Below are 20,115 nucleotides of genomic sequence, written 5' to 3'. Positions count from 1 at the left end.
TGACCAGATATCCTAAATTAATCTAGTTCCATTTGCCAGCATTAGGCCCATATTCCTGTAAACCCTTCCTATTCATATACCCATCAAGATGCTTTTTAAATGTTGTAATCATATTAGCCTCCACCACTTCTTCTGGCAGCTCATTCCATACACGCACCACCCTCTGCGTTGCCCCTTAGGTCCTTTTAAATCTTTCTCCTCTCACCTTCAACCTATACCCTCTAGTTTTGCACTCCTCTAACCTGGGGAAAAGACTTTGGCTATTTAGGTAAAACACAACATTTTTCACAAACCCACCGACTCCCACAGCTACCTGGATTATACCTCTTCCCACCCTACCTCCTGCAAAAATGCCATTTCGTATTCTCAATTCCACCGCCTCTGCCATATCTGCTCCCAGGAGGACCAGTTCCACCACAGAACAAACCAGATGTCCTCCTTCTTTAGAGACCACAATTTCCCTTCCCACGTGGTTAACGATGCCGTCCAACGCATTTCATCCACATCCTGCACCTCCGCCCTCAGACCCCACCCCTCCAACCGTAGCAAGGACAGAACCCCCCTGGTGCTCACCTTCCACCCTACAAACCTTCACATAAACAAAATCATCCGCCGACATTTCCACCAACTCCAAACGGATCCCACCACCAGGGATATGTTTCCCTCCCCACCCCTTTCCGCCTTCCGCAAAGACCATTCCTTCCGTGACTACCTGGTCGGGTCCACGCCCCCCAACAACCCACCCTCCTGTCCTGGTACCTTCCCCTGCCACAGCAGGAACTGCAAAACCTGCACCCACACCTCCTCCCTCACCTCCATCCAAGGCCCTAAAGGAGCCTTCCACATCCATCAAAGTTTTACCTGCACATCCACCAATATCATTTATTGTATCCGTTGCTCCCAATGTGGTATCCTCTACATTGGGGCGACTGGACGCCTCCTAGCAGAGCGCTTTAGGGAACATCTCTGGGACACACGCACCAATCAACCACACCGCCCCGTGGCCCAACATTTCAACTCCCCCTCACACTCTGCCAAGGACTTGGAGGTCCTGGCCATCCTTCACCGCCGCTCCCTCACCACCAGACGCCTGGAGGAAGAACGCCTCATCCTCCGCCTCAGAACACTTCAATCCCAGGGCATCAATGTGGACTTCACCGGTTTCCTCATTTCCCCTCCCCCTACCTTACTATGGTTCCAAACTTCCAGCACAGCACTGTCCCCATGACTTGTCCTACCTGCCTATCTTCTTTTCCACCTATCCACTCCATCCTCCTCCCTGACCTATCACCTTCATTCCCTCCCCCACTTACTTAGTGTACTCTATGCTACATTCTCCCCACCCCCACCCTCCTCTCACTGATCTCTCCGCGCTTCAGGCTCTCTGCCTGTATTCCTGATGAAGGGCTTTTGCCCGAAACGTCGATTTTACTGCTCCTCGGATGCTGCCTGAACTGCTGTGCTCTTCCAGCACCACTAATCCAGACCCTGGCTATTTACCCTCTCCATACCCTCTTTATAAACTTCTATAAGGTTTACTGTATTCAATCTAGCATCAGCTTGGCCTTCATCTTGGCTTTTCCAGAGTGGGGAGATCAGTATTAACCTTACTGCCTGATCGCTGATTTATTGTTGATTTTCCATCAGGTACCTTTAAGAACATCAGAACCTTTCGCAGCTTGACAAAGCCCGGTCGTTGGTCAGACACAACTTGAGATTGACAGAAATAAGCAGCTTAGACAAATTGCTTACTTTCAAAATATTTTTCCCAAAAAGGCCTGAAAGATACACAATAGCATCATGTGACACAATAGCTAAATACGTCACAGCTTGTACCTTGATAAATGCAGTTCCAGCACTGTCATAAATGAATCAGTCTCAGTGACCTTGTGGCTTACTCAGCACATGGGAGGTGTTTGTTGACTCAGGAAACTCGGCAGCTCTGATGTATATCTTTTAATCACTGTGTTGTTAGTATTATTGATTTGAACTGTAGAATGATAACTCAGTTCAAAGTGCAATTATAATGCCAATAATATGGCAACGGAACCTTTCATCTCATTCTTGGAAATGTTTTACAATAGAATTGCACTTCTAACACTTGGTTTGATACATCATTTGTACAACAGAAGGTGGATGAACCACAATTTTTTATAACTTTTACTTGCTTTGGATGACTGCTCCACGATTCTGCTATTTTGCTTCAATTGTTATTTACAAGTGAGAAAGACCATGTTGTTTGTCTTAGTTAATCCAGCCAAAAGACCCCAAAGATTGCAATTGTGACATTAAAATACTCCAAGATTTTTATCTCCTCAGTTTGAACAGAAAGGTCATTTAATATTTGTATTCTTCCCTTTGTTATTGATAAGTTATTCTCTTTATTACTTTAAATCTGTAACTTCTGGTCTTATCCACTCGCTTAGTTTGTATTTTCCAAAACATATTTTTTTGCAAAAATTTCGACATTGTACATATCAGCTGCCTCCTTAAAACTCCATCCTGTCTTTTCTCTAGTTACTGACCTGTAACATGAGCTCCTGACCAGTATTAATTCCACAAACGACAGCCGTAAGCAGCTTACCTGGTCGTTACAATATTACTTTCTTTCAGACCTTCCTCCGCACAAATTAACTGCTACATTTCCAGCATCACAATAAAAAACTTGGTAGTCCTGTGAAGTACTTATGAACAAACGTTAGATTGCAAAGGTCATGGCATAAATTCTGTCTTCTTTGAGAGATTGGCCTTGTGGAATTTTTTAGTTAAAAGTTCAATGCCTCCCTTATGTTTCAGGGTGTTAAACTGGATTACACTTACTCCAGTTCCACTAGAGACATTCTGTACCTTCTGAATGACTTCTCTGACAGCCCTCGACAGTCTTGATTATATAGATCCACATTCTCTTTGCTTTATCTTTTCGTTGATATCTATGATAATCCCTGCAGTGTCGAAACAGGCTATTTGGTCCATTGAGTCCACACTGACCCTCTGAATAGTTCCCCATCCAGACCCATGCCCCTACCTTATCTCTGCATTTCCCGTGGCTAATGCACCTAGCCTGCACTAGTTTTGTGGTTTCAATGCTTAAAATGCCCAACCATTATGGCATGGTATTGCCAGGATGTTGCCAGAGTTGGAGGATTTGAGCTATAGGGAGAGGTTGAATAGGCTAGGGCTGTTTTCCCTGCAGCGTCGAAGACTGAGGTGTGACCTGAGAGAGGTTTATAGAATCATGAGGGGCATGGATAGGGAAAATAGACAAAGTCTTTTCCCTGGGGTGAGGGAGTCCAGAAGTAAAAGGCATAAGGTTTAGGGTGAGAGGGGAAAGATATAAAAGAGACCTAAGGGGCAACATTTTCACTCAGAGGGTGGTATGTGTATGGAATGAACTGCCAAAGGAAGTGGTGGAGGCTAGGACCCGTGGACACAGCCTTAGAATTACAGGGGGTCAACTCAGAACAGAAATGCGGAGACATTTCTTCAGCCAGAGAGTAGTGGGCCTGTGGAATTCATTGCTGCAGAGTGCAGTGGAGGCCGGGACGCTAAATGTCTTCAAGGCAGAGATTGATAGGTTTTTGATGTCACGAGGAATTAAGGGCTACAGGGAGAACGTGGGTAAGTGGAGTTGAAATGCCCATCAGCCATGATTGAATGGCGGAGTGGACTCGATGGGCCGAATGACCTTACTTCCACTCCTATGTCTTATGGTCTTATGGTATATGAATAAGAAGGGTTTGGAGGGAGATGGGCAGGTGGGACTAGATTGGGTTGGGATATCTGGTTGACATGGACTGGTTGGACCGAAGGGTCTGATTCCATGCTGTACATCTCTATAACGTATGGTGGCTCAGTGGTTAGCACTGCTATCTCACAGCATGAGGGATGATTCCACCCTTGGACTGAGGGAGGAAACGGAGCACATGGGGGAACCCATGCAGACATAAGGAAAACATGCAAGCTCCATGCAGTCAGGAGTCACATGATACCAGGTTATAGGAATAGTGATATATGTCAAAGCCAGGAGGGTGTGTGGCTTGGAGAGGACCCTACAGGATGGTGATGTTTTGCTAAGTAAAAGTTACTGATTTGGATGATCAGCCATGACCATATTGAACAGCCAGGAGGTTCGAAGGGCTGAATGGCCAACGTCTACACCTATTTTCCACGCTTCTTCAATCTAATTGGTTAAAGAGTCTCCCAGGTGCTTGTCCCACGCATCCGTGCCTTGGACCCCATGTAGATGAAACCATGTTAGATCAAATGTAAGAATTGGTTCTATTACAGTTGGCAAACTATCAAAGTGGTTGGCAAATATTAATGTGCAAAAGGCAAAAGCCTTTGCTTTCGTCTGTGCAGCCAAGTTTTTAAAAACTTTCCTAAGATTTACCCTGAATCCCCATGTTTCTGAGTTAAACATGCAACCTTTTTGCGTCATTCACCCTGCACCCATTGATGTTCAGCCAGCAGTTATTCCTGCTCTCATCTCAGGAGTGCTGCAGGGTTTGAATAAACAGAGCTTGACATCAGTCAGAGTTTGTCGCTAGGGTCAAGGAACTTTATATGTTGACATGTGTTTTTAAGGTTTGGGTTGCAATCAGAAATTATGAGCACCTTGAAACTGTACTAAATGCATTTAAAAAGTCAAACTACTGGTTATGTGTGTCATTTAATGTTTTGAAATATTATTGCCTGGAATTTGGATTCTTGATTTGAGGCTGCAGTTAGCTCAGTTGGCTGAACAGCTGAGCAATGCCATCAACGTGGGTTTGATTCCTGTACCCCCGGGGGTTACAATGAAAGTTTCACCCTCTGCCCTTGTCTGAGATGTGGTGGCTCTCTGTTACTGTGCTGAGGGGCTGAGTAAGAGGACAGCACATGGGTTGGGAGCATCACTTGGCCATTCAGGCACTTGAGCCTGTGACACTATTCAGAATACTCACTATTGATTGACCTTGGCTGAATACCCCTTTCCTGTTTATTCCAAATAAATCATTGACTTTCCTGTCCATTAAAGGTCAGTCAAGGACAGCTTTGAATATCTTCAATGTCTCCGTCTTCACTGCTCCTTGGGGCTGAGGGCACCACAGCCTGAAGGAGAAAGGGACATCCTTATCTCAACTAGAACATAGAACATACAACCATACAGTGCAGAACTGGCCCTTCGGCCCTCGATGTTGCACCAACCTATGAACTATTCTCAGCTCGTCCCCCTACACTATCCCAAAGTCATCCATGTGCTTATCTAAGGAATGTTTAAATCTCCCTAATGTGACTGCGTTAACTACATTAGCAAGTAATGCATTCCATGCTCTTACTACCCTCTGCATAAAGAACCTGCCTCTGACATCTGTCTTAAATCTATCACCCGTCAATTTGTAGTTATGCCCCTCGTATACACTGACGTCACCATCCTAGGAAAAAGACTTTCACTGTCTACCCTATCTAATCCTCTGATCATCTTGTATGTCTCTATCAAATCCCCCCTTAGCCTTCTTCTCTCCAATGAGAACAGGTTCAAGTCTCTCAGCCTTTCCTCATAAGACCTTCCCTCCAGACCAAGAGACATCCTGGTAAATCTCCTCTGCATCTTTTCCAATGCTTCCACATCCTTCCCGAAATATGGGGACCAGAACAGTACACAATATTCCAAGTGTGGCTGCACCAGCGTTTTGTATAGTTGCAGCATGATATTGAGGCTCTGGAACTCAATCCCTCTATGAATGGAACCTAACTCACCGTATGCCTTCTTAACAGCACTATCCACCTGGGTGGCATCTGTCAGGGATCTATGTACATGGACTCCAAGATCTCTCTGAACATCCACACTACCAAGAATCTTTCCATCGATCCAATACTTCGCCTTCCTGTTATTCTTCCCAAAGTGAATCACCTCACATTTAGCTGCATTGAACCCCATTTGCCACCTCTCGGCCCAATTCTGCAGGTTATCTAAGCCCCCCTGCAACCTGTAACATTCTTCCAAATTGTCCATTACTCCATGAACTTTAGTGTCGTCTGCAAATTTACTAATCCATCCCCCTATGCCTGCATCTAAGTCATTTATAAAAATGACAAACAGCAGTGGTCCCAAAACAGATCCTTGTGGCACACCACTAGTAACCGGACTCCAGGCTGAATATTTTCCATTAACCACCACTCGCTGCCTTCTTTCAGAAAGCCAGTTTCTAATCCAAACTGTTAAATCACCCTCATTCCTATGCCTCTGCATTTTCTCCAACAGCCTACCATGTGGAACCTAATCAAAGGCTTTACCGAAGCCCATGTTTACCACGTTAACTGCCCTACCCTCGTCTACATGCTTGATCACCTTCTCAAAAAACTCAATGAGGTTTGTGAGACACGACTGGCCCTTGACGAAACCATGTTGACTATCTGAAATCAAATTGTTGTTTGCTGGATGATTATAAATCTAATCTCTTATAATCCTTTCCAAAACCTTTCCTACAACAGAAGTAAGGCTCACTGGTCTATAATTACTTGGGTCATCTCTACTGCCCTTCTTGAACAAGGGCACAGCATTTGCAATCCTCCAGTCCTCTGGTACCAAACCTGTAGAAAATGATGACTCAAATATCAAAGCCAAAGGCTCTACTATCTTCTCCCCCGCCTCCCAGAGAATCCTTGGATAAATCCCATCCAGCCCAGGGGACTTGTCTACTTTCACGCCTTCTATAATTGATAACACCTGTTCGTAACTAACCTCGATCCTTTCTAGTCTAATATTTCATACCTTATTCTTCTTCTCTACAATATTCTCCTTTTCCTGAGTGAAAACCGATGAGAAATGTTCATTTAGCACCACTCCGATCTCCACAGGGTCCACACTCAACTTCCCACTTCTGTCTTTGACTGGCCCTATTCCTACCCTTTTATTCCTCACATACCTATAGAAAGCTTTAGGGTTCTCCTTTATTCTATTTGCTAAAGACTGCTTGTGTCCTCTCTTTGCTCTTCTTAATTCCCTCTTTAAATCCTTCCTAGCTGATCTGTAACTCTCCATTGCCTCATCTGAACCATCTTGCCTCATCAACACACATGCCTCCTTCTTCTTCGTAACCCTTACCTTATCACTTCCTCCCTGCCTGACAGGGACATACATATCAAGGACATGCAATATCTGTTCCTTAAACCAGCTCCACATTTCCATTGTTGGCATCCCCTGTATTTTGCTACCCCATTCAATGCATCCTAATTCTTGCCTAATTGCATTATAATTGCTCTTGCCCCATCGATAACTCTTGACCTGTGGCTATCGCTAAACTAAATGTAACTGAATTATGGTCACTCTCTCCAAAGTGCTCACCTACAACTAAATCAAACACCTGGCCTGGTTCATTACCAAGCACCAGATCCAATGTGGCCTCACCTCTTCGACATACTGTGTCAGGAAACCCTCCTGTACACATTGGACAAAAACTGATTCATCTGATGTACTAGATTCATAGCATTTCCAGTCAATGTTGGGGAAGTTAAAGTCCCCCATAATGACCACCCTATTCCTTTCATTCCTACCCAGAATAATTTTGTTAATCCTCTCTTCCACCTCCCTGGAACTCTGTGGAGGCCTATATAAAGACTCCAAGCAACTAGGGATTCCTTATTTTTGAGGTGTGTTAACTTGACACCAGATCATCACCTTGACTGGGACACAAGGACAACAATTAGGATCAGACATAGACCATTCAGCCCCTTAAACCTATTCCACAATACCATTGACTCTCTGATCGAACATTCAGCAACCTGAGCCTACACTGGATTCTAAGGACACATTTCAACCACCACCAGTCGGCCTTTCCCTCTCCAATGAGAGAGCAGCCCTATGGCCTGGTATGACTATGGAGACTTTGCCTTTCATGAGACTGCAGTCATCTGGGACTATGATGATATTACTTTTACATTGGTTGCTTCTAGCTAGGAAACTGCACTGTTACTCTAAGGCAAAACTGCTTAAAACTGTCTTACAAAGGGAAACAAGGCATCTGAGTGAATAAAGTTACTAACAAGGCATCTGCTTAATTATTCCGATTTAAGATTTTGAAGGTAACTGCAATGTGAGCTGATAATGAAGGTGAGTTAAAGAGATGAATTCAACATACAGTAAGGCACAGGAAGTGGAATAAAGTGATGGAAAGGATTATTTGATTGGGAGGGAGAAAAGAAAAAGATAACATGAAAAATTAAGAACAAAAATAAAATGTAACTTCTTAACCTTTTAGAATCTCACAGAAAATATTAAAACCCGAAGCAATAGATTCCAGAGTTTTGCAGCTAATATTCAGTCTCAAAGATGGTGATCAGCAGTAATTGACACTGAGATTGTTTGAAGAAAGGTAGTTGTGTTTGTAATGACAAGACATAGACCTGAATCTTACCACATTTCGGCAAAATGTTATTTTTGTGGAGTTTTGTGGGATACTTCTTTGAACAAAATCAATTGAGATTTTTTGTGCTGTTGTGCCAAGCTCATCTCTTTACCTAATTACAATGCCCCAATGGCATTTAGTGCCAGTCCAAATTCTCCAACCTGACATAGCCAGAGATATTCCCACCAATCATAGTACCCTAGGGTATATCAACATCTTTAGGGACTGACAGCACATTGGATCCCCAACGGCGGACCCAATCAAGTGTGACAGTCTCGAGTTGCCCTTCATTGTCAGCATAGAGACATAAAAGCCACAAACTAACACTGCTTATGGCACAGAAATGATACTGCTAATGCTTCCAAGGAACATAACAATAGGAACGGACCATTCAGTCCATCAAGCCTCACCTGCCATTCAAGACAATCATGGCTGACTGAACACTTCAATGCCTTTTACCCACCCTATTCCCATAATCCTCAATGCCATTGCACTGTGTGACAATAACCAACCACCTGTCCTGGGCTTCCCATGTAGATGCGACTGTCAAGAAGACACCACAATACCTCTTCTTCTTCTGGATGTCAGGAAAATTCAACTTGCTCAGAATGACCCTCACCAACCTTTACAGATAAACCATAAAAACATTCTATCTGGATGCATAATGGCGTGGGACAGCAACTGCTCTGCTCAGGACCATAAGAAACCACGGAAGGTTGTGTGCACATCTTAGATCATCAAGGAAGCCAACCTCCCATCCATGGACACCATTTAGATTTCTTGTGTCATGTAAAGGTTGCTAACATTATCAAAGACCCTCGCACTCCAGTAAAGCCCTCTTCCAACCTGTTCAGTCAGACAGAAGATACAGAAGCTTAAACACATGCACCAACACGTTTGAGAACAGTTTCTTTCCTGCTGTTATTAAACTGATGAATGGACCCCTCCAACTTCAAATACTGTTGATCTTGCTTTGTGCACCTCCTGTGCAGCTGTAACTGTGTATGCCTCACTCTGTCTAAGCACCCTATGGTCTGTATGTTCTTGTTTGCTATAATTTGTCTGTACTGCTTGCAAAACAAAGCTTTTCACTGTGCTTAGGAACATGTGACAATAAATAAACCAAACCACTCACCAGAATTCTATCAATCTCCATTTTTAAACATACTGAAAAACTGAACTTTTACAGCTCTCTGGGCAGAGAATTCCAAAGATTCACAACCCTCTGAGTTAAAAAAAATCTCTACTCAGATTATAGTACCAAATCCCTTATTTTCAAATTGTGCCCCTTGGTTCTAGACTCCCCACCCAGGGGAAACATCTTACCCCCATCTACTCTTTTAAGTCTTTTGTAGGCTTCAATGAAATCACCTTCCATTCTTTAACCCTAGAGAATAATAGGCTCAGTTTATCCAATCTCTCTTCATAGGACAGTCCTACCATCTTAGAGACAAGTTTGATGAACCTCCATGCATTCTCTCCATGGTAGTAATATTTTTACAGAGATAAGGAGACCAAAACTACCCACAGTCCTCCAGTAGTGAACTAAATAAGCTCCTTTCAGTGAAGCAAGATTCCAGTACTCAAATCCATCTCAATTAAGCCAAATATTCTATTAGCTTGCAGCACCTGCATGTTAGCCTCCATTAATAAGGGCACCCAGATCCTTTGTGCATCTGCACGTTCCAATCTCTTCCCATTTAAGAAACCCTCCTCACACCTGTTTCTCTGATCAAAGTGGCTAACGTCACATATTTCCACATTATATTCCATCTGCTCTGCTCTTGCTCATTCACTAAACTTATCCAAATCCTCCTGAAACTGCTTTACATCTTCCTCTTAACACACATTCTCACTTAGCTTTGCAGCATCTGCAAATTTGGAAATGTTACATTTTGTACCATTTCCAAATCATTGATATGGATTGTGAATGTACAGCTAGGACACAACTGCTGATCCTTGTTGAGCCCCACCAGTCACAGCCTGTTAACATGAGACTGACCCATTTATTTTTATACGCTGTTTTCTGTCTGTTAGTCAATCATTAATCCAAGCCAATATAATGCCTGCTATCCAATTTACTTTAATGTTTCTAATCAGCCTCTTGGAGGGCATTTTATCAAAAGCCTATTGAAAATTAAGTGTACTATGCCCTTCAGCTCTCCTATATTAATTTTGTTATTAATAATTTCATTTAACTAATAAAGGTTAATCAAACTCAACTTCCCTTTTGCAAATGCATGCTGTTCAACCAGATCATCTATTAATCCCATCTTTTATAATTGACTCCAGTATTTTCTCTACTTTAATGTAAGGCTGAAAGGTCAGTAGTTCACTGTTTCCTCTTTCATTCCCTTGTTAAAACATCGGATGACATTTGATCAAATCCAATCTGCAGGAACCATTCCAGGATCTATAGAATTTTGGAACATGATCACTAATGCAGCAATTCTCCATATAGCCACCTCCAGCTATATTCTGGGATCAAGGCCATCAGCTCCTGTGATTTATCATTTTTCAGCCTCATTAATTCCTTCAGTATAATGTTCCTGGTGATGCTAATTTCCTTCAACTCCTTATTCTCCCTTTGTATTTTTGGGAGATTTCTCATATTTTCTTCAGAGAAAACAGACATTAAATAATAATTTAGCTCCAGTATTCATCATTCTCTTGATTCTTTCTATTACGAACCCATATTTGTTTTTAATCAAATGTGTCCTTTTTGCATATCAATAGAAGCTTTTACAGTCCATTTGTATGTTTTGCTTCCCTGAGATTGTTGTCCCTTTCATTATTACCTCTTGATCCTCCTTTATTGTATTCTCTCAATTCTCAGAATTACTGCTATTTCTAACAACTTTATTGGTCTTTTCTTTAATCTGCACAATCCCGAATTTCCTTTCTAAGCCATGGTTGACTGACCTTTTGTTGAGTTTTTGCAGTGGAAAGATCGTATAGCTGCTGTAAGTCATGTCATAAGTTTTTAAAGTCTATCCATTAACTGTGTACAGTCATGCTTTTTAATTTATTTTCCCAGTCTGCCTCAGCCAATTTGTACCTCATGTTTTTATAATTTCCCTTACTCAAATTGAAAACACTTGCTTCAGCTTGACTTACCTCACTTTCAAACATAATGTGACATTTGTACTGCAGTCACTCATCCCTAAGTGTTCTTTTACAAGAAAATTGGCCTTTATCATCATGTGATACCTAGATCTAAAGTAGCATGTTCTCTTCTTGGCTCCTACATCTGCACATCTTGTTACCTTGGAGTGTAGGGCGGCACAGTGGCTCAGTGGTTAGCACTGTTGCCTCACAATGCAAGAGGCGCGGGTTCAATTCCCTCCTTGGGCAACACTCTGTGTGGGGTTTGCACACTCTCCCCGTGTCTGCGTCGGTTTCCTCCGGGTGCTCTGATTTCCTCCAGTCTAAAGATGTGCAGATCAGGTGAATTGACCATGCTAAATTGTCCATAGTGTTAGGTGTAGGGGAATGGGTGTGGGTGGGTTGCTCTTCAGAGGGTCGGTGTGGACTTGTTGGGCCGAAGGGCCTGTTTATATACAGTTGGAAATCTAACCTAACATCATCAGATCCCTCCCACCCTGGTTATACTCTCTTCCGACCTGTTCTATTGGGCAGAAGATACAAAAGCTTAAACACACATGCTGACAAATTCAAGAGCAGCTTCTTCCCCTCTGCTATTTGACTTCTGAATACACCTTTCAAATTTTAAATCTAATGTTGATCTTGATCTTTGTGCACCTTATCTGCAGCTGTAACATTGTATCCCTCACTCTGTTCTATTACCCGAATGCACTTTGTTTAGTGTGATCTGCCTGTTCTACATGTAAAACAAAACTTTTCACTGTACCTAGGTACATATGACAATAATAAATCAAAGCAAATCAATACACTGCTCTAGAAAACCACTCCAGAACCTTGTCCTCGACCGCATTAGCACTCAGTTGGTTTACCTGGTCTGTATGTAGATTAAAGTGACCCTGGATAACCGTGTTGTCCCTGTGATATGATTCTCTTATGCTTATTATCCTGATTAATACTGTGTCCCACATTACCACTATTATTCGATGGTGTGAAAAGTGCTCCAACCAACGTGTGCTGCTCTTTGCCATTTAGTTTCACCCAAACAGAGTCTACACACTCTTCTCCCAGTTTGAGGTCATTCCTTATTGATGTACTGATCCCATTCCTTGTTATCGTCCCAACTTCATCCCCTTTCCTTCTTGTCTTTGCTTGCTGAATATTGAGTATCCTTGGATGTTCAGTTCCGAATTCTGATCACCATGCAGCAGTGATTCTGTAATGGCGATTACAGCATGCCTATTTACCCCTACTTGCACCTTCAGATAAGTGACTTTGTTGTGAACAATGTGTATGTTCAGATGATTTGGAATTGCTGTTGTTGGACTGGGGTGGACAATGTTAAAAATCACACAACATCACGTTATAGTCCAACAGGTTTATTTGGAAACACGAGCTTTCAAAGTGCTGCTTCATCATCAGCTGGTTGTGGAGTGGAATCGTAAGACATGTTTTTGTGGGTTTCTGCTGGGTACCCTAGTTTCCTTCCACTGTCCAAAGCTATGCAGGTTAGGTGGATTGGCAATGCTAAATTGCCCAAAGTGACAAAGGATGTGCAGGCTCAGTGGATTAATCATGGTAAATGTGGCTTTATGGGGATTGTGTGAAGGCTATTTCTGGGTGGGATGGTCTTTGGAGCAAGAATGCAGACTTGATGGGCAGAATGGCCTCTTTGTGCACTGTAGGGATTCTATGAGTTTCCTGAAATCTTCTTTCAGGATCTCATCCCTCCACTTGCCAATTGAACTGGCAAATGAACAAACACAGCAATTTCCTAACATGAAGGGGCTAGGAACAAGTTACTGCTTCTGTGAATACAATGCAGGAGCAAAACAATTTAAAGAAATAGGAACTGAAGTCAGAGTTTCAGCCCAAATTGCCAACATTAAATATTACTGATTAATTCAACAATGAGATGGATATTTACTTCGGGTAAACAAAATGATTCCAAGTTGCAAAGATAAATCATATTAGATTTGGAATGTTAATTCTGTTTGCACACCATTTATACTCATAAGATCATAGAGATCTGCACCACAGAGGAAAGCAGTGACCTGGTGCTATTATCATTATAATATTAATCCAGACACCCAGAGAATATTCTAGTTCAAATGATGCCATGGCAGATGGTGGAATTTGAATTCAATTACAATCTGGAAATAAGAGTCCACTGACCATTAAACCACTGTCAATTGTTTGAAATAAATGGCTCATTGCCAGCCTTTAGGGAAATCAGCCATTCTTACCTGGTCTGGCCTACATATGACTCCAGAACCATGCCAATGTAGTTGCCCTCTGAGCAATAAATGCTGGCCCACATTCCACAAACAAATGAGACAAAAGCCCTTCAGCTTTGTCCGTGCCTACTATATGTGCCTAACAACTACCTGACCGTTCGAACCTCATTTTCTAGCACTTGGCCCACAGCTATGTATACCTTGGCATCACAAATGCACATCGAAATATTTCTGAAATATGGTAAGCATTTCTGCCTCTCCCACCATTACAGGTAATGAGGTCCAGATCCTCATTACTCTCTGGGTGAAAATACTTTTCCTCACATCTCAGTTAAACCTCCTATCCTTTCCCTTAAATCAACATCACTGGTCATTGATCCCTCCATAAACGGGAAGGGTTTCTTCCTGTTTGCCCTATCTCTGCCCTTCATAATTTTATACCTCGCAATCATATATATCCCTTCTCAATCTCCTCCGCTATAAGGAAAACAACCTCAGCCTTCATAACAAGAACAGAAACTGAGAGTGGCAGACTTGTTGATTTCTTGAGCATTTTCTGATTTTATATCAGTTTCATAATCTTGACACATTTCCTCTCATTTTCTATTTTTTCTAATTTCATCAATACTTTCGTAACCTTTTGCTGGTTTCTCAATCTCCACCAACCCTTGGATTTTCTCCTAGTCTTAACAATTTTAATCTAATACGATTCTTCATTTAGTGAGTAAACCACAGATGGATATTTCTTGTTCAGCTTATTTATAATGGAATGTATTTTTGTTGAACTCATTTTAAATGTATCACACTGTTTATTTACTGCCATAACTTTAGTTTGTTCAACCAATCCACTTTAGCCATTTTCCCTCTCACACGAATATAACACATTTGTGTGGCACAGTCAACTGTTATAAAAAAGACGAGAATTTGAAGAGATTCAGCAACTCAAAACTGAGAATCCATCAGCTGCTGTGGGCCATCAACAGCAGTAGAACTGTTTTCCAGCACACTCTGTAACTTCATGGCCAGGCATATCCCCCACTCAACCATTATCATCAAGCCAGGAGATCAACCCTGGGTTAATGGAGAGTGCAGGAGGACATGACAGGAGCACCTAAAAAGCTTCTGCTAGATAAAGATCTCTCAATAGAGAGACATCTGGTGGTGGTTTAACCTGAATGTCACTACACCTCAGACAAGGGGCAAGGTTGAGAAGACAGAACCTCAGTCAGTGTGGGAATTGAACCCAAGTTATTGATTTTACTCTGTATCACAAAGCAGCTGTCCAGCCAACTGAGCTAACTGACTCCCGAAATCCATCTACTATATGCAAATGATCCACAATGAGCGGCCAACCGAGAATCTTTGCTCGTTAAGGATTATCCCGTAAGTGTTGTCCATTCGCAGAATCAGCAATCCTCAATAATTACATTAAACCGTCATTTTCCAGACAAAGTAAGTCAGAACCAGACCAAGAAACAATTTGCAACCTGTTAGATTTACAGATAGATAGTAAGGGATTTGCATTTATGTGATGCCTTTCCGACAAAAAGAACTTCACAATCCATGAATTACTTGTGAAATATTTGCACTTTGTTTACTAGGCAGAAATTACAAGTAATTTCCATCCAGCTAGCTTCCACAAATGGCAAAAAACTGAATCACCATTTTATCTTTTATTTGTGTTATTGTCTGAGTGAAGAGTATTGGCTATCTCAATAGGAGTTCCCTCCTTCATCCTCCTCCCAGTCTCTTCATCATTGTTTAAGTCTATTTGAACAAGTTGATAACCTGGTTTACTACCTTATTGTAACATACTGAAGCATTCGCCCAAATTCGATGTGCAAGGTTGGAAGTGCTGGAACTCATGATTACTTACATCACTGGAATGAGGATGACCACTTAACCACATTACTCAGTGGGCTGACTATGAGCCATCAATATGCACGGGATATATCTGGGGGATAAGACATTGACAGCACGGTGGCACCAAGTTTTCATACATTCATGAAAATAATCAAAATAATACAATGCCTGTGAGATATGGAGGTTTTATTGATTCACCTACTCTTGGGAAATAAGGCAGGGTAGAGCAGCTCAGAATGGCTGAGGATCCTGGGATTGTATTCATTATAATTTAGAAGGTTGAGGAGAGATTGAATAGAAACTTACAAGATAATGCATGGCTTAGAAAGGGTGGATGTTAAGTTGTTTCCATTAAGTGGCGATACTAGGACCCTTAGAATTAGCGGGGGTCAATTTAAAACGAAAATGAGGAGACATTTCTTCAGCCAGAGAGTGGTGGGCCTGTGAAATTCATTACCATGGAGCGCAGTGGAGGCCGGGACATTAAATGTCTTCAAGGCAGAGATTAACAAATTCTTGATCTCACAAGGAATTAAGGGATATGGGGAGAGTGGAGTTGAAATTCCCATCAGCCATGACTGAATGGTGGAGTGAACTTGATGGGCCGAAAGGCCTTACTTTCAATCCTATGTCTTATTCTCTAATGGCAGGTGACTGAGGTGTCAATATGGGAGCATCATGGGATGAGAGATCACAATTCTATTAGTTTTAAAATTGTGATGGAAAAGGATAGACCGGGTCTAAAAGTTGAAGTTCTAAATTGGAGGAATGCCAATTTTGGTGGTATTAGGCAAGATGTTTCAAAAGCTGATCGGGGGCAGATGTTCGCAGGTACAGGGACAGCTGGAAAACCGAAGCTTTCAAAAATGAAACAATGAGAGCCGAGGAACAATATATTCCTGTCAGGGTGAAAGGCAAAGCCAGTAGGTGTAGGGAGTGCTGGATGACTCGAGAAATTGAGGGTTTGGTTAAGAAAAAGAAAGAAGCATATGTCAGGTATAGACAGGGACGGTCAACTATAAAGACAGTAGGAGTACACTCAAGAGGGAAATCAGGAGGGCAAAAAGAGAACATGGAATAGCTTTGGCAAATAGGGTTAAGAAGAATCCAGAGGGACATTTTGTAGATACATTAAGGACAAAAGGGTAACTAGGGAGAGGAGAGGGTCCCTCAAAGATCAGCAAGGCAGCCAATGTGTGGAACTGCAGGAGAGGGAGGAGATACTGAACAAATATTTTGCATCAGTGTTTACTGCGGAGAAGGGCATGGAAGGTATCGAATATGGGGAAATAGATGATGACATCTTGAAAAATGTCCAAATTACAGAGGAGGAGGTGCTGGATGTCTTGAAAAGCATAAAAGTGGATAAATCCTCAGGACCTGATCAAGTGTACCCTAGACCTCTGTGATAAGCTAGGGAAATGATTGCCTGGCCCCTTGCTGAGATATTTGTGTCATCGATATTCACAGGTGAGGTGCTGGAAGACTGGAGGTTGGCTAACTAGTTAGGGAAGGTGGTAAGGAAAAGCAGGGAACTATAGACTGGACAGCCTGACATCGGTGATGAGCAAATTGTTGGAGGAAATCCTGAGGGACAGGATTTACATGTATTTAAAAAGGCAAGGACTGATTAGGGATAGTCAACATGGCTTTGTGTTTGGGAAATCATGTCTCACGAACTTGATTGAATATTTTTGAAGAAGTAACAAAGAAGACTGATGAGGGCAGAATGATGGACATAACATATATGGACTTCAGTAAGGCGTTCAAAAAGGTCCCTCATGGTAGACTGGTTAGAAAGGTTAGCTCACATGGAATATAGAAGGAACTAGCCATCTGGATACAGAACTGGCTCAAAGGTAGAAGACAGAGGGTGGTGCTGGAGGGTTGCCTTTCAGACTGGAGACTTGTGATCAGTGGGGTGCCACAAAGATCAGTGCTGGATCCACTGCTTTTTGTTATTTATATGAATTACTTGGATGTGAGCATAAGAGGTACAGTTAGAGGTATAGTGGACAGTGAAGGAGGTTACACCAGACTACAATGGAATCCTGATCAATTGGGCCAATGGGCCGAGAAGTGGCTGATGGCATTTAGTTTAGATAAGTGCGAGGTACTGCATTTTGGAAAGACAAATCAAGGCAGGACCTGTAGACCTAATGGTAAGGTCCTAGGGAGTGTTGCTGAACAAAAAGACCTTGGAGTGCAGGTTCATAATTCCTTGAAAGTGGGGTCACAGGTAGATAGGATAGTGAAGAAGGTGTTTGGTATGCTTTCCTTTTTTGGTCAGAGTATTGAGTACAGGAGTTGGGAGGTCATGTTGTGGCTGTACAGGACATTGGTTAGGCCACTGTTGGAATATTGCATGAAACTGGAAAGGAGTCAGAAAAGATTTGGAGGATTAGAGCTATAGGGAGAGGCTGAACAGGCTGGGGCTGTTTACCCTGAAGTGTCAGAGACTCAGGGGTGACCTTACAGAGGTTATGACATCATAAGGGATATGGATAGGGTAAATAAATAATATCTTTTCCCTGGTTTGTGGGAGTCCAGTACAAGACGTCATAGGTTTAGCGAGAGTGGGGTAAGACTTAAAAGAGACCGAAGGGGCAACATTTTATGCAAAGGGTGGTGTGTGTGTGAAATGAGCTGCCAGAGGAAGTGGTGGAGGCTGGTACAATTGCAACATTTAAAAGGCATCTGGATGGGTATATGAATAGGAAGAGTTAGAGGATTTTGGGCCGACTGTTGGCAAATGGGACTAGACTAGTTTAGGATGGACAAGTTGGACTGAAGGGTCTGTTTCCGTGCTATACATCTCTATGAATCTACGACTCTATCTCATGCATCCAATGATAGTAGAACATTAGCTTGTGAGAATTTGTTGTAGAAGAAATGCAGACAAATTCCTGAAGGAGATTATGAGCAGCATCATGTAACACCCACATCCACATGTGCTTGACGCTATTGTAAGGTTTAGAACCTGATAATTAAGGAGGGTCTTGCACTGCTTTCATCAGGTTCTGTTTGACACTGTTTCAGGGGCTTGAACTGGCACCATGCAGGTCAATACAATAGGAGCCTATAGCTTTAAGAAACAAGTAAATCTCAATATAAGAGCAGTGAAACTTTATTCTTTTCCCACAGAACTAATCCCAACGACCAAATGCACTCTAATAGGGCTGCAATATCCACACCATTGGAAATGGCAGATAGACCAAGTATTGGGATCTCAACATATATTGTCTTTTACAGTGAATGCTGATACATTTATATTGAATTCATCAAAATGAATATTGGGCAAACAGAAAACCTACTGGCGAAATCTCTCAGTTGCAGAGTTTGGAGACTCTAAGCACGTTGACTGCTTTTCCTTTCATGTGTGTGAGACATTTAGATGGCCACACAAAAAAACAGGCAAAAAGGACATTTTTATAACGAATTGGAGCAAAGGCTTAGGGCACTTGTTTAATATTTTAGATCAGTCATTTTAATGATGGTTTTTTTTTAAATGTAGATAGAGAACAGTTCCTAAATCAAAAATATTAACCTAACCCTTTAGGAAACAAATGCCACTGGCAAAGATTGGAGTGGGTAACCTCCAAGAAAACATGACAGGCTGTATGATTAAATCCCAAAACATCAGCAGCTGAAGCTATGAGGAGGTCCCTGGTTTACCTAACCCTCTCTTACAATCCACTGTCGTCTTAACTAGTTTAATCCATCAGACTTTTCTGCTTCAGTGAAAGTGGAACAAAACTGCTGTCAAACAGTTCTGTCCCGTCTCGTTCCATTTCGACATGGCTTGACAGCTCCTGGAGAGAAGCCAGGATGTTAATGCCACAGCAGTGGGTAAGGAGATGTACAGTACTATTGACTGCATTTTTCCAACTAAAATGTATACTTGTAATTTCTATCTGATCCTCACATGCTTAGGTTATAGCCTTTATAATGTGTACTGAAGACAGTGTAGAAGGCAAATGGTGTGTTTGCCTTCATAAAGAGAGGATTCGAGTACAGGAGCATCGATGTCTTGCCTTAGTGAGACCACACATGGATTATTATGTGCAGTTCTGGTCTCCTCATCTGAGGATGGACATTTTGTCTATGGAGAGAGTGCAGCGATGAATTTCCAGATTGATTCCTGGGATGGCAGGACTGACGTATGAAGAGAGACTGGATTATATTCACGGGAGTTTAGAAGAATGAGGAAAAACTCACATAAAGTCCTGATTTGGAGATGCTGGTGTTGGACTGGGGTGTACAAAGTTAAAAATCACACAACAACTGGTAAACCTGCTGGACTATAACCTGGTGTTGTGTGATTTTTCACTTTGTAAACCGCATAAAGTTCAAATGGGGCTAGACAGGGTAAATCCAGAATAATGTTCTTGTAGATCGGGAGTTCATAATCGGTGGTCACAGTTTGAGGATACGTGTGGATCATTTAGGACTGAGATGGTGAGAAATGTCTTCACCAACACAGGGGTGAGCTTGTGGAATTCTCTGCTACAGAAAGTGGTTGAGAC

This window comes from Hemiscyllium ocellatum, chromosome 18, assembly GCF_020745735.1.
Source record: "Hemiscyllium ocellatum isolate sHemOce1 chromosome 18, sHemOce1.pat.X.cur, whole genome shotgun sequence".
Lineage (NCBI taxonomy): Eukaryota > Metazoa > Chordata > Chondrichthyes > Orectolobiformes > Hemiscylliidae > Hemiscyllium > Hemiscyllium ocellatum.
Note: the sequence above shows the minus strand (reverse complement) of the source record.